The sequence below is a fragment of the Oryzias latipes genome, assembly GCF_053564925.1.
Source record: "Oryzias latipes strain Hd-rR chromosome 1 unlocalized genomic scaffold, Olatipes_Hd-rR_3.1 chr1_Y".
In the NCBI taxonomy this organism is placed as follows: Eukaryota; Metazoa; Chordata; class Actinopteri; order Beloniformes; family Adrianichthyidae; genus Oryzias; species Oryzias latipes.
This window is the reverse complement of record NW_027616335.1, coordinates 5,684,794-5,696,793: the sequence shown is the minus strand read 5'-3', so window position 1 is coordinate 5,696,793 and position 12,000 is coordinate 5,684,794. Positions and strand designations below refer to the sequence as shown.

General features: G+C 45.2%; 1 long non-coding RNA gene across 2 annotated transcripts in view; it reads left to right on the top strand.

Moving 5' to 3' along the window:
* The window catches only part of LOC144990389 (uncharacterized), a 29,993-nt gene extending 18,116 nt beyond the window's left edge, over positions 1–11,877 (top strand). Inside the window, exon 2 of one of the 2 annotated variants that reach the window (XR_013654376.1) lies at positions 9,516–11,877. This is a non-coding gene — a long non-coding RNA (uncharacterized LOC144990389). Of the gene's footprint in view, positions 1–18; positions 3,265–9,515 lie in introns of those variants that run through there. The other variant, XR_013654377.1, reaches the window with a different exon arrangement.
* The last annotated feature ends 123 nt before the right edge of the window (positions 11,878–12,000 follow it).

The following is a 12,000-nucleotide window of genomic DNA, read 5'->3' as shown; positions in this document are numbered from 1 at the left end:
CTCTTCCTTCTTTCACAGATTCTTCACCTCACTCTCAGCTCACTCTGACTCCACAATCATTATAGGAGGAGACGTCAACCTTGTTTTGGACCCTGAACTTGACAGACTCAGCACAGCAGCAAACCAGCGTACATGGCAGTCTGCAAGTATTCTAAAGCAATACATGAATGATCTGGGTCTCTGCGACGCTTGGCGCTCATGTCATCCAAACACTAAGGGGTTCACCTTTTTCTCTCCAGTTCATCATTCACACTCTCGTTTAGATTATTTATTAGTCAGTAACTCCCTTTTGAAAGAAATTAAAAGTTCCAACATTCATCCAATAATTATCAGTGATCATGCACCAGTCTCTGTAAATATTTCTAGGGAAATATCGACACCCTCGGGTTCAACCTGGAGGTTTAATACGTCTCTGTTAAAAGACCAGGAATTTATTGAATTCTTTAAAAAAGAGTGGGCAACCTTCTTAGAATTCAACAATACTTCTGAAATATCACCAAGTATTCTTTGGGAAGCAGCAAAAGCAGTCATGAGAGGGAAAATCATCTCTTATTCAACGCATAAAAAACGCAAAGAGAAAGCAGATTTATTAGAATTAGAAAATAAAATAAAAACTCTGGAGACTGCTTATGCTGCTTCTGCACAGGAACACATACTGGGCGACCTGAAAAATTTAAAGCTGCAGTTTAATGACATCATCAATAAAGAAACACAATTCCAGATACAAAGGCTTCGACTGGAAAGATATGAAAACTCAAATAAATCTGGCAAATTTCTAGCTAATCAGCTTAAAATTAATAAAGAAAAATCAACAATCACTTCTATTATGGACCAAACAGGGAATGTCACCCATGACCCGGTAAAAATTAATAATGCGTTTAAAGACTTTTATCAAAACTTATACACTCCACAGATCAATCCATCAGAACAAAGCATCAACTCATTTCTCAACAATATAAACCTGCCCAAGTTAAACGAAGATCAAATCACAAATTTAGACTCTCCGCTCTCGTTGTCTGAGCTTCATGAAGCTCTGTCACTTATGCCTAACAGCAAAGCACCAGGACCCGACGGCTTTCCTGCAGAGTTTTATAAGGAATTCTGGGAACAACTGGCACCAACGTTTTATAAAACGGTAAAATTCATCAATGAAAGCCAATCTCTACCACCTAACATGAACTCTGCCAACATTATCCTTCTTCTAAAACCAGACAAAGACCCCACGAGTCCTTCAAGCTATCGCCCCATTTCTTTAATTAATGCAGATGTAAAAATTATCTGCAAAGCACTAGCACAGAGAATAGAAAAAGTCACTCCTCACATAATTCACTTTGATCAAACTGGATTCATCAAAGGCAGACACTCGGATGACAATGTCCGCAGACTCGTTAACATAATAGACTATGCCACCATCAAAAACCAGGAAATGACCATACTATCATTGGATGCTGAAAAAGCCTTTGATAGAGTAAATTGGAAGTTCCTCATTGCTGCCCTCCATAAGTTTGGGTTTGGAGAATCATTCATCAATTGGATCAAAATATTATATCACAACCCCAATGCATCAGTTAGAACTAATAAACAGACTTCCAATAGGTTTTTTCTTGGAAGAGGAACTAGACAGGGTTGCCCACTCTCCCCCTCTCTTTTTGCAATATTTATCGAGCCTCTAGCTGCAGCAATAAGACAGAATGAGAGTATTAAAGGAATTAAAACCAAACACAGCCATCATAAAATCAGTCTCTATGCAGATGACATATTACTGTTTTTAAGTAATATACATTCTGTAAATGAAACGGCAACAATCATTAATGAATTCTTTTCTATATCAGACTATTCCATTAATTGGAATAAATCTGTTTTATTACCACTGAACAGTAATGCGGAGCAAGGACTCACAATACCAGTTAAATCAGGCAATATAAAATATCTAGGTATTTATTTTTCCCCCAAAATATCAGAACTGGTGCAGCTAAACTACACCCCATTACTGAAAAACATACAGGACGATCTATCACGCTGGACCAATCTGCCTTTGTCCCTTATGGGCAAGGTAGCCACGGTAAAAATGAAAATCTTACCCAAAGTTAATTATCTCTTCTCAATGATTCCCACACAACCGCCATTAAAATGGTTCAAAACATTAGACTCATCCATATCAAGCTTTCTATGGAACAATAAACCTGCAAGAATTAGTCTAAAAACTTTAAAATCTGCAAAAAGCTGTGGAGGATTAGAATTACCTAACTTCCACAATTACTTTCTTGCAAATAGATTACAATACATCTTAAAATGGTTAAAAATTAATCCAGAAACCAACTCATGGCTAGACTTGGAACAGGCGTTATGTGGAAAGATCAACCTGTCAGATCTTCCATTTATTAGCCAAATAGTTAAAAAACAGGATTGTTTCAAAAGTATTAATATAAATGCCACTTTAACAGCCTGGTGGGAATTTCTCAAAATATCAAAATCATCAATTCAACCGTGTAAAATGACACCCATCTGGAACAACCCAGACATCCTCATAAACAAAAAAATTATCCACTTCCCAGCTTGGCAAGCAGGGGGCATAAAACAACTAGAGCACATAATTATTGATAGAAGATTCATAACTCCCCAGGAACTTCAAGACAAACATGGAATATATAACTTCTTGGAATATCAGCAACTTAAATCAATTATTACTAAAAAGTTTAAATACAGAGACAACGATTTAAAGCTACCAGATGTAGTTACCACTCTGATTAATTTCTCAATGAATAAAACTCTCTCCAAAATATACAAACTTTTATGTAATTTAGATAACAATATTTCACTTCCGACAACAAAATGGGATGCAGATTTGAGCATCAGCACAGATGAAAGCTTTTGGTCAGAACTTTGTCTAAACACCTTTAAAATGACAAAAAGTCCAAATCTGCAGCTAATCCATTTCAAAACTCTTCACAGAATTTACTACACTGGACAGAGGATGTTCAAGATGGGTCTCAGCAACTCAGACATTTGTCAGCACTGTGACAGTAATCTACCCGATAATTACATGCATGCACTGTGGTTCTGCACGCCTGTCCAGGCTCTCTGGCAGCAGGTATGTGCCGATCTATCAGTCTGGCTTAAGGTTTCAATCACAGCTTCACCGTCACTTTGTGTGCTTGGTGACATGAGTGCCATCGATGTTGAAGGAGGACTAGGCTCTATCATTTTCATAACTCTTTGCATTGCTAAAAAAACTATTTTAATAAATTGGAAAAGCAAGAAAAATATAAATATAAGTCAACACAGAAATCTGCTGCTTGATCATATCAGCTTGGAAAAAATGTCAGCCCAAGGTTCAAGTAACTTTGAAAGAATTCAGTCTCTCTGGTCTCCCATGGCTAACTCCATGACTTAGGGGGTGGGGGGGCCTGGTCGTCGCTGCTCCTTGCCCTTCTGCCGTAGGCCGGGGTGGGGGTCGGGGCCTCCGGGGCCTGGCGGGGGGTGGTGGGGGCTCCGTTGGTCGGGGGGTCGGGTCCGGCGCCTGGGTGGGGCGGGCTGGGGCGCTGCGTGGTCCTCTGGGCTTGGGTGTGGGGGTGCGTGGTGGGGGGGTGGGGTGGTGGTCTGGCTTGGCTTGGGGGGGTGGTCCCTTTGCCTGTGCTGGGGGGGGTTGGCGGGGGGCGCTGCTCGGGGGGGGGGGCCCAGCGGCGCTGGATGGGCTTCCCATCTACACCTGGGGCTGGGATCGGCCTTTCCCTGGCTCTGGGGCGGGACGGGACAACCCTCTCGGGGCCCCCGGTCGCTCTGGGTGTCATCCGCTTCGGCTGCGGGGTCTGGGGGGGTGGTGGGGTGGGGGGTCTTGCCGGCCCTGTCCTGTGGGGGGGCATTCTGGGGGAGGGGGGGGGCACTATTGGTACGGGGCAGGGGGGGTTGACGGGTCGGGGTCTCCGCTGAGGCCATCGGCGGTTTCCCCGGCCGGTTGGCTGCCTCGGTCCCGTCGAGGCCTGACCAGAGCTCTTCTAGGGCCGGCATTTGGGGGTGGGGGCCTGGGCTTGCTCCGGGGGGGGCCAACGCTTTCTGGCTCCTCTCTCTCTGTGTGGGGGGGGTGGTGCTGGGCCTGGGGTGTCGGCGCCTCCGGGGGTGGGGCCCCTGGGCTGGGTGGGCCTGGCCCCCTTGTTGGGGGGGGGGGGCGGGGGACAGCTGTTTGACCACCGGGGGACAGTCTATCAGCTGTCCCCAACTTACCCCCTTCCTCATATAACCTCATAACAGGGTGAGGGGGTGGGGGGCTTAGCCTGCGATGAGCCTGGGGGGGGGGTTTACTAGGCAGTGGCCCCCCTCCTATGGTTGCCGTATGGAGTGGGCCCCCCCTCTTTCGGTTTTATTTGCACCTTAAACATGTAGGGCCCTTGGTAGGGGGGGTGCTTGGACATCACTGCCAGCAAGCAGCAGATGTCCTCCTAGCACCCTACCCGCCAATTTTAACTGCACCTTAGACATTTAGGGCCCATTGGTGGGGAGGGTGAGGGGACGTCACTGTGAGTAATCAGGAGATGTCCCCTTAGTGCCCTACCCGCCAATTTTAACTGCACCCCCCTTAGTACATACACCCCTCCCCCCTCAATATATACATCCCAACATAAACACACACACATGCACACACACACTCTCTCAAACACACATACACGCACACACATTTTGCAAGGAAGGTGGGACCTAGGACCATCTGTCCCCTGCCTCTTCCCTGGTGGGGGGTACGGGCCCCTTTGCAACGGCGGCCGTGTTCCCGGGGTGCCGGCTTCCTGGGCCCGGCGGTGCTCTCTCCGCGCGGTGGGGGGGTTCACATTACATCTGAGCCGGGGGTGTTCGTGTCCCTGGGGGGTGGGTTCTGGTCCTTGCTCCTGAGTGCTGGGCCCCGCCAAATTTCCAACTGTGGCCGAGCCTGGTCGGGCCATATTTACAACACCCCTTGTGGGCCCTCTTTTTTCCCCGGGGTTCCCCCCTCCTGGGCGGGGGCGGCGGGCCCCCTGCCTCGCTCTTCCCTGGACCAACCGTGGGCCGGGCGGATGGCTGCCTGGAGTGCGGAGCGGGTCTCCCTTGGGGGGTCCTGGCTCGTACCTGGGGTTGGGGCGGGGGGATGCCCGGAACTCCTGGGTGGTGGTGGGGTGCTCGTCTGGGGCTGTGGGCGTCCTTCTCCGGTGGGGCCCTGCGTTGGGTTCTCCCGGCGCGGCGGGGGGGCTGCTCTCCTGGTCGGGCTGGGGCGGCGCTCTCTTTCCCTCCGTGCCTCCCTGCTCTCTGGCTCTGGGGGCCTTGCGGCGGCCCTGCTGGCCCTGGCCTGGGTGGCGGGCTTGGTCGCCCGGGCGGCGGTTGTTCCCTGTTGGTTCCCGTGTGGCGTTGGGGGGATTCCGGCTGCCGCTGCTGGTGCGGTGGGGGTCTTGGGGTGGGGATGGCTGGGCACTCTCCCTCCTTCTTTTCACGTTCCACCATCCATTTTAGAAGAACATAAACACTCACCTGGGCACAGGTGTTAGCTCACCTTTGTACTAACAGTTTGCATGACTGAATGACTGAAATATTTCACATTAGTTGGATTTAAGGCATAAGTATGCGTGTGAACACTATCTGTTTTGTGTACATGTCGACAGGTGGACATTTTTGCAACTAACAGGTGTGTTTATAACATTTTAGTGTGTGTGTGGACAGGCTCCGCCCTTTTTGTACTACATTTGAACCTTACCGTAATGATTAACAACCAGTAAACTTGTTGCTTTATGCTGCTTCATGGTCTTACCCCCCTTCCCCTCCTATTATCACCCCTACCCCCCCTCTCTCTAACGTCCCTCTCTCTTCTTCCCCTCTTTCCTTTTCCGTCCGGTCCAACACCAAAGATTTTCAGACATGTTTGAAATTAATAAAGGTTGGCTTCAATTACAAAAGGGGTTTATTCAGGCATACCTTTGGTTTGTCTGAAGATTAATAACCCCTCTTGTTAAAGTAAAATATGTCCAACCCAAGAGGCCCTCAGCTCTCATCTGACTGCCCAGTTGTTGGACAGGACAAGTTAAAAAAAAAAAAAAAAAAAGAAAAAAAAAAAGAAAGTAAGCAGTGCTGGAAAATTGTGTTTCCAAAAAGTAATTGTTACATTAATCTAATTCAATGTCCCTGATTTCATTTTCATGTAGATGCAATTCTGCAGGAATTAAAAGAACATTAATTAGTATGCATACTAATTATACAATTAGTATAATTAGTATGCCTTGTGAGTTTGTGTGAGAGAGCTGGGGCCCCTGTAATTAGGGTGACCGTGTTCACCTTTCCTCTTAGATGCACGGGTGCTCAGGAAGCTCATGGGGATGACCCATAGTCTAATGTTTGGTTGGTGTTCTGAGTTCCTGTGAGTTTAGTGCTATTCAAGTTTTGAGTTTGCCTGCATGCTGCAGTGGAGTTCTTGTTTAGTTCTGGACTTTTTTAGTAAAAGAAATACCTGTGATCCTGGAACCTCCTGCCACCACCTCCTCTCTGCGCCTGGGTGCTCCCCCAACCCACTGTAACAGGAAGACCAGCCAGAGGTGTTTTGGTGCCACCTTGAAAGAGATGCTCTCTGAGAAGTCAGTGATAATATACTTTTTCATTCACCTTTGGCATATCCCATCAGGGATCACAGAGAATTAACTTCCACAGATTTGCACATATTGTCTGGCAGAGATTTTGACGCTGGATGCCCTTCCTGACACAAACCTGTATTTTATCTGGGCTGAGTACTGGCACAGGGGCAAACAGACTTGGACCCTCTTTTGGCTATACAGTTAGGCAGTCTGTTCTGTTATGAGTGAAAGTTATAGTGTTTTATGAATGTGTTTTAAATTTACCTTTAATGGGCTGATTATTTTGAACGTGTTTTTGGAGACCAGGTACTGTTGTTCAACACATTTCTTTGAATAATCTTTATTGAAAAGTGCACATGTAGAGACGGAAAGGACGCGCTTCGTCGCTCTCCGCTCACACGGACAACCATCAGGTTCATTTTGGTTGTCCCCACTGAAATGTGGTTGTCTCGGACAACAGAATAACCACTTATTTCGAACGCTGCTATTTGTTTTATTAAAAGGATCATGAATAAATGAAACTTTGTTCATTTAGCACTTTACAACTCTTTGAAGGTACCAAAGGGCTTCAAAATAAAAAAAGAGATCTAAAATGGGAATAAAAGTTTTAAACTAAAAACTCTAGAATATTCTGTTTTAGGATATAATTTTCAACCCAAATGTTTTCATCTACATTCCACCTTATATCATTCTCCCTCCACGCATCTGCTTCTGGTTCGGCCCTTCTATCAAATTTTAGAACCCAACGTGGCCCACAGTAATAATAATTGCCCAAACAATAATTGCCCACCCCTGAACTACAGAGTTTTAAGCTTTGAGCTTAAGCTTTGTTAACAATTATTCAAATTTAACTCAACAGTGCTCAATATTTTAAAGCTTATTTGTGTCAACTAGTAGCATTACATTCATTCATCTTCTATTCCATTTCATTCCTTTGGGGTCACAGGGCTGCTCGAGCCTATCCCTGCCACTTGCTGGTGAAGGCAGGGAACATCCTGGACAGCTCGCCGGCCTGTCACAGGACCACAATCACACAATCACCTATGGACACTTTAGAGCAGGGGTCGTGAACCTTTTTGGCCAAGAGAGCCAAAAACGCCACATATTTTTAAGTGTCCCTTTCCCACACTGAGGCACGGAGACTTAACCTCTTTTAAGGTTCTTTATTCTGGTTACTGCAGACCGCAACAAACGCCGTACAATTAATTCAGCAACTCCTGAATCTCTCCCGCCGAGACGAGAGCGCTTCTCCCAACTTTATATTCCCCCCTCCCGCTCCAGCTCCCCATTTCCCTTATTCGGTCCATAGCTGAACCCCATTGGTCCAAACTCCCCAACAACAGGCTGAGCGACAGAACTGAGGGCCAATCAGATCTCTGCCTGATCGATGCGTTCCATGAACTCCAGAACTTTTAACGCGGCCCAACAGCCACCCAGTCCAACTCAGACCGCGACAATATGTTTAAAACTAAATATACAAGTGAATGCGTGCATTTGATGTAATTTCAACTTTTTTGAAGTACAATCGTTCTGTGGATTCTTGTTAATAACATTGTTATGCTGTTGCTAATAAATGATGAGTATTTCTCGTGGTAGTTTTGCTGATGGTCTAGTCTAGTTGATACGTGGTGAGTTTCTGCTTTAAACGGGATCTTAGGTCTGAATGTTCTTTAGATGTGAGACAGACATGGAACCAAACACACACTGACACGCTGCAGTGAGTGTCGGGCAGCGGGTTTACGTTTTTACCATCCCTGAGCGATTCACCTGCTGCCTGTCCCCACTACCCCCCCCCCCCCCGGCTTTCTTCCTCACACATCCCGTCCCCGAAACTGCGCACAGTTTTAGGCACGGCAATTCACAGGTTTCCGGGTGGTACAAACTAATAGATAATAGTAAACTGATAGTTTTCTCTCCAAGCACCGCTACTACTGCACGCCTTGGACATCGCATCGCGCCCGAGAAGGACTGGTCTAATGGGAAAAAAAAGTATAATTAAGGATTTGTCTGCGAGCCACATGTGACCATCAACAGAGCCATATATGGCTCGCGAGCCATAGGTTCCCGACCCCTGCTTTACAGTGACCAATTCACCTATTAAGCATGTTTTAGGACGGTGGGAGGAAGGCCCAGAGAAAAGCCACACATGCATGTCTAGCATGGGGTCAGGGGTTTTACTTTCCACGTCTAACCCACCTGAGACTATGCACTCCTTGAGTTGTGTGAGACTGAGCATAAATACACAACAGGTATTACACCTAGGTGTGATAAATTAGATAGTTTATATTTTGATATATTTTACATATAATAAACCATTGATCAATAAATGACAGGTACAGTTAAACTTTATTTCCAAGAGACTGTAGAATATAGTATAACTAATGTTACAGTCGGCAGCTTTGCTCAGTCTGCCTTTTTCTCCTGTAGCCAAACATAAAAGGGGGCATTTTCCTAAAGAAAATTCTTAAAACACGATTGTACATATCCTAAAGGCGGTTAATTGCATTTATTTACTTACGTTCAAATACACAAACCGGTGGAGGATCACATTGGTCGCTCGTAATGATCATGTAGAAACAATCCACATTGCTCCATTGCCCGCATGTATTCTAAGTGTGTCCAAGGATAAAAGTCGGCCACATATACTTTTGCCAGACAAAATGCATTAACTCCCTAATACATGCACATGGAGACTTGTAAAAATAATATAAGAAGACAGCAATCACGGCATAAATTCCCTAATTCAATTCAATATGTTTTTTATATAGCGCATATTCAAACTATAGTCGTCTGAATGGGCTTCATACCGGTAATTGTAAGGTAAACATACCATCAAAAAGGGATCATGAATACATAGAATTCATTAGGATAATACTAAACTTTAACAAAACAGACCAAACTAAACTGGCATTCCTTTTTTCTTTTTCTTTTCAGGACTCATGAGGTGGACCACATGGACAGCTCTCATGCTGCTGAACGTCTGACTGAGATGATTCACATTCAGAAGAGAGTTTGTGCCGCAGGAGTTCAGAGTGAAAGACGTGTGGAAGAAGAGAATCCTGAAGGTTTCTGTGCAGACATGAACTCAGTCAGAGGGCCCGAAATCTCAAAAACCACCCACTCACAGCTGATTCTTCCTACCAGATTTCAACAACTTGTTTAGAAAGAACTACACGAAGAAATGGTTCATCTTGAGGTGGAGAGAGTTTTGCACCTTATTCGAGAGCGCTTCTATTGGCCACACATGCAGGAAGACGTGGAACACTATGTCACGCGTGTGTGCAGGTGCTTGAAAAACAAACGTCCTAACAAGCCTGTCAAAGCTCCTCTCACGAATATTGTCACAACATACCCCTTTGAGTTGGTCTCTATTGATTTTCTGCATCTGGAAAAGTGTAAAGGAGGATTTAAATATATTCTTGTAGTGATGGATCACTTCACCAGATTTGCTCAGGCTTATCCGTGCCGAAACAAAGCTGCCAAAACCGCAGCAGAAAAGATTTTTGGAGACTTTGTGTTGAGATTTGGATTCCCCACCAAGCTTCACCATGACCAGGGGAGGGAGTTTGAGAACAAACTGTTCGCTAAACTTCAGGAGTACACTGCGGTTTCTGGGTCTCACACAACACCGTATCATCCACAGGGAAATGGGCAAGTAGAAAGATTTCTATGCACCTTATTTGCTTCTGTTTGGTCGCCAACCTAGACTCCCTATAGATCTCATGTTTGGCCTCATGGTGAAAGACCAAAGCCCATCACATGAAGACTAGGCAGAGAAATGGAGAATTAGAATGACTCAAGCATACCAACTAGCTTCAAAAACAGCCATCAAAGAAGGAGTGAGAGTAAAAATTCACTTTGATAAAAAAGTATATGGTGCAGAGTTGAATCCTGGCTGTGGAGTACTAGTCCGAAATTTCACTGAGAGGGGAGGACCGGGTAAATTGAGGTCATATTGGGAAGACAAGATGTATATTGTTACCCAGAGAAAACACCCTGAAAGCCCAGTTTATGAAGTAAAGCCAGAGACTGGAAAGGGCCGTGTTAAAATCATTCACCGGAATCTTCTGTTGCCGTGTGACTTTCTCCCACTAACTAGTGAACCTGAGCCAACTAAATCTGGACAAAACAGAAAAATTAGTCTCCGGAAAAAAAAAGAAGAGGAATCTGTGTCTGATGATGAGGAACAGTGGACATCAATGGTTGGACTAAAACCGAGATGAGCTGATCGAGAGGAGCACCAGCGAGGAACAGAAGCAGCAGACTCTGAACCGGACAACAGAGAGGCATCACAGACAGAGCAGAAGGACGATGATGAGCCAGAACTGACAACAGCTGCTCCAGCAGAGATTGACAAAAAGCCTGACACAGAGAAAGAAGAGTCATCGCCCTCTTCTTTCAGTGACAATGGGGATCCTGACACACCACAGAGTGAAAAAGTATCCTTTTTGTAACAGAAAACCCCAAATGGTGTTTACATATCACCAATTGGGACAGCCTAGATTTTCACATGCCTAGTGAATGTGATTTGTGTTTGTTCCTTCTTAAGTAAAAGTTGTAAAAAGAGTTGTGATTTGAAAAAGTTGAGTTCATAGTTTTACCAAAACATGATTAAGTTTAAGTTTTGACATTGGTGCTCTTTTAATACATAATGAGTCACAAATTAGAGCTACTGAAGTACACAAAGTAGAATGCAGACTTCTTTAAGGTTAAAGTGCCTCACTCAGAGCAGATGCAGATACCTGTTTGTTCGACAGATGTTGCAGTGGACAGTTGGCGTGCACATCAACTACTGCGACCATGTGGCATTAAGGAGAGATACCTGCCATATGGACTACTGGAAATCAGTATTGCGTCTGTGGCTTAACGTGACCTCTGACTCTTATGAAAGGACTGCTTTAGTGTAAAGTATGCTACTGTGTGGATTGATAACATCAGGAAAAATGTTTCTTGTAATGTCGGGACACCATTGAAATTTTGGGGGGAGAGTGTAGGGACAGTGAAAATAAGCCACCCCTTTGTTAATTATTTCATAATTGTTTAATATTGAAACTGTTTCAAGTGTTGTGGGTTCATTACAAATCGTGTAGTACTGTAAATGGCCAGCAGGTGGAACGAGCGCTGTGGAGCAAGGATGACGTCATGCGGGAGCACGCAGAGCAGCATGAGAGAAAAGAAAGAGGAAAGAGATCAGAGGAGCGCTGAGAGTTCGTTTTCCTAGAAAAAACCCACATGTATGAGCTGGCATACACTGCTGTACTGAAAGGAATATGTAAATAAAAACACACAATGTTCAGTGGTCTGCTGTTCATTTAAAGTGTACGGAAGAGGACAGTGGCGGTTCTACCCTGAATTACTCCCCGGGCGAGACCCTCGCCATGCGCCCCATGAATGGTAAATATTCATTTTTAAAACTACC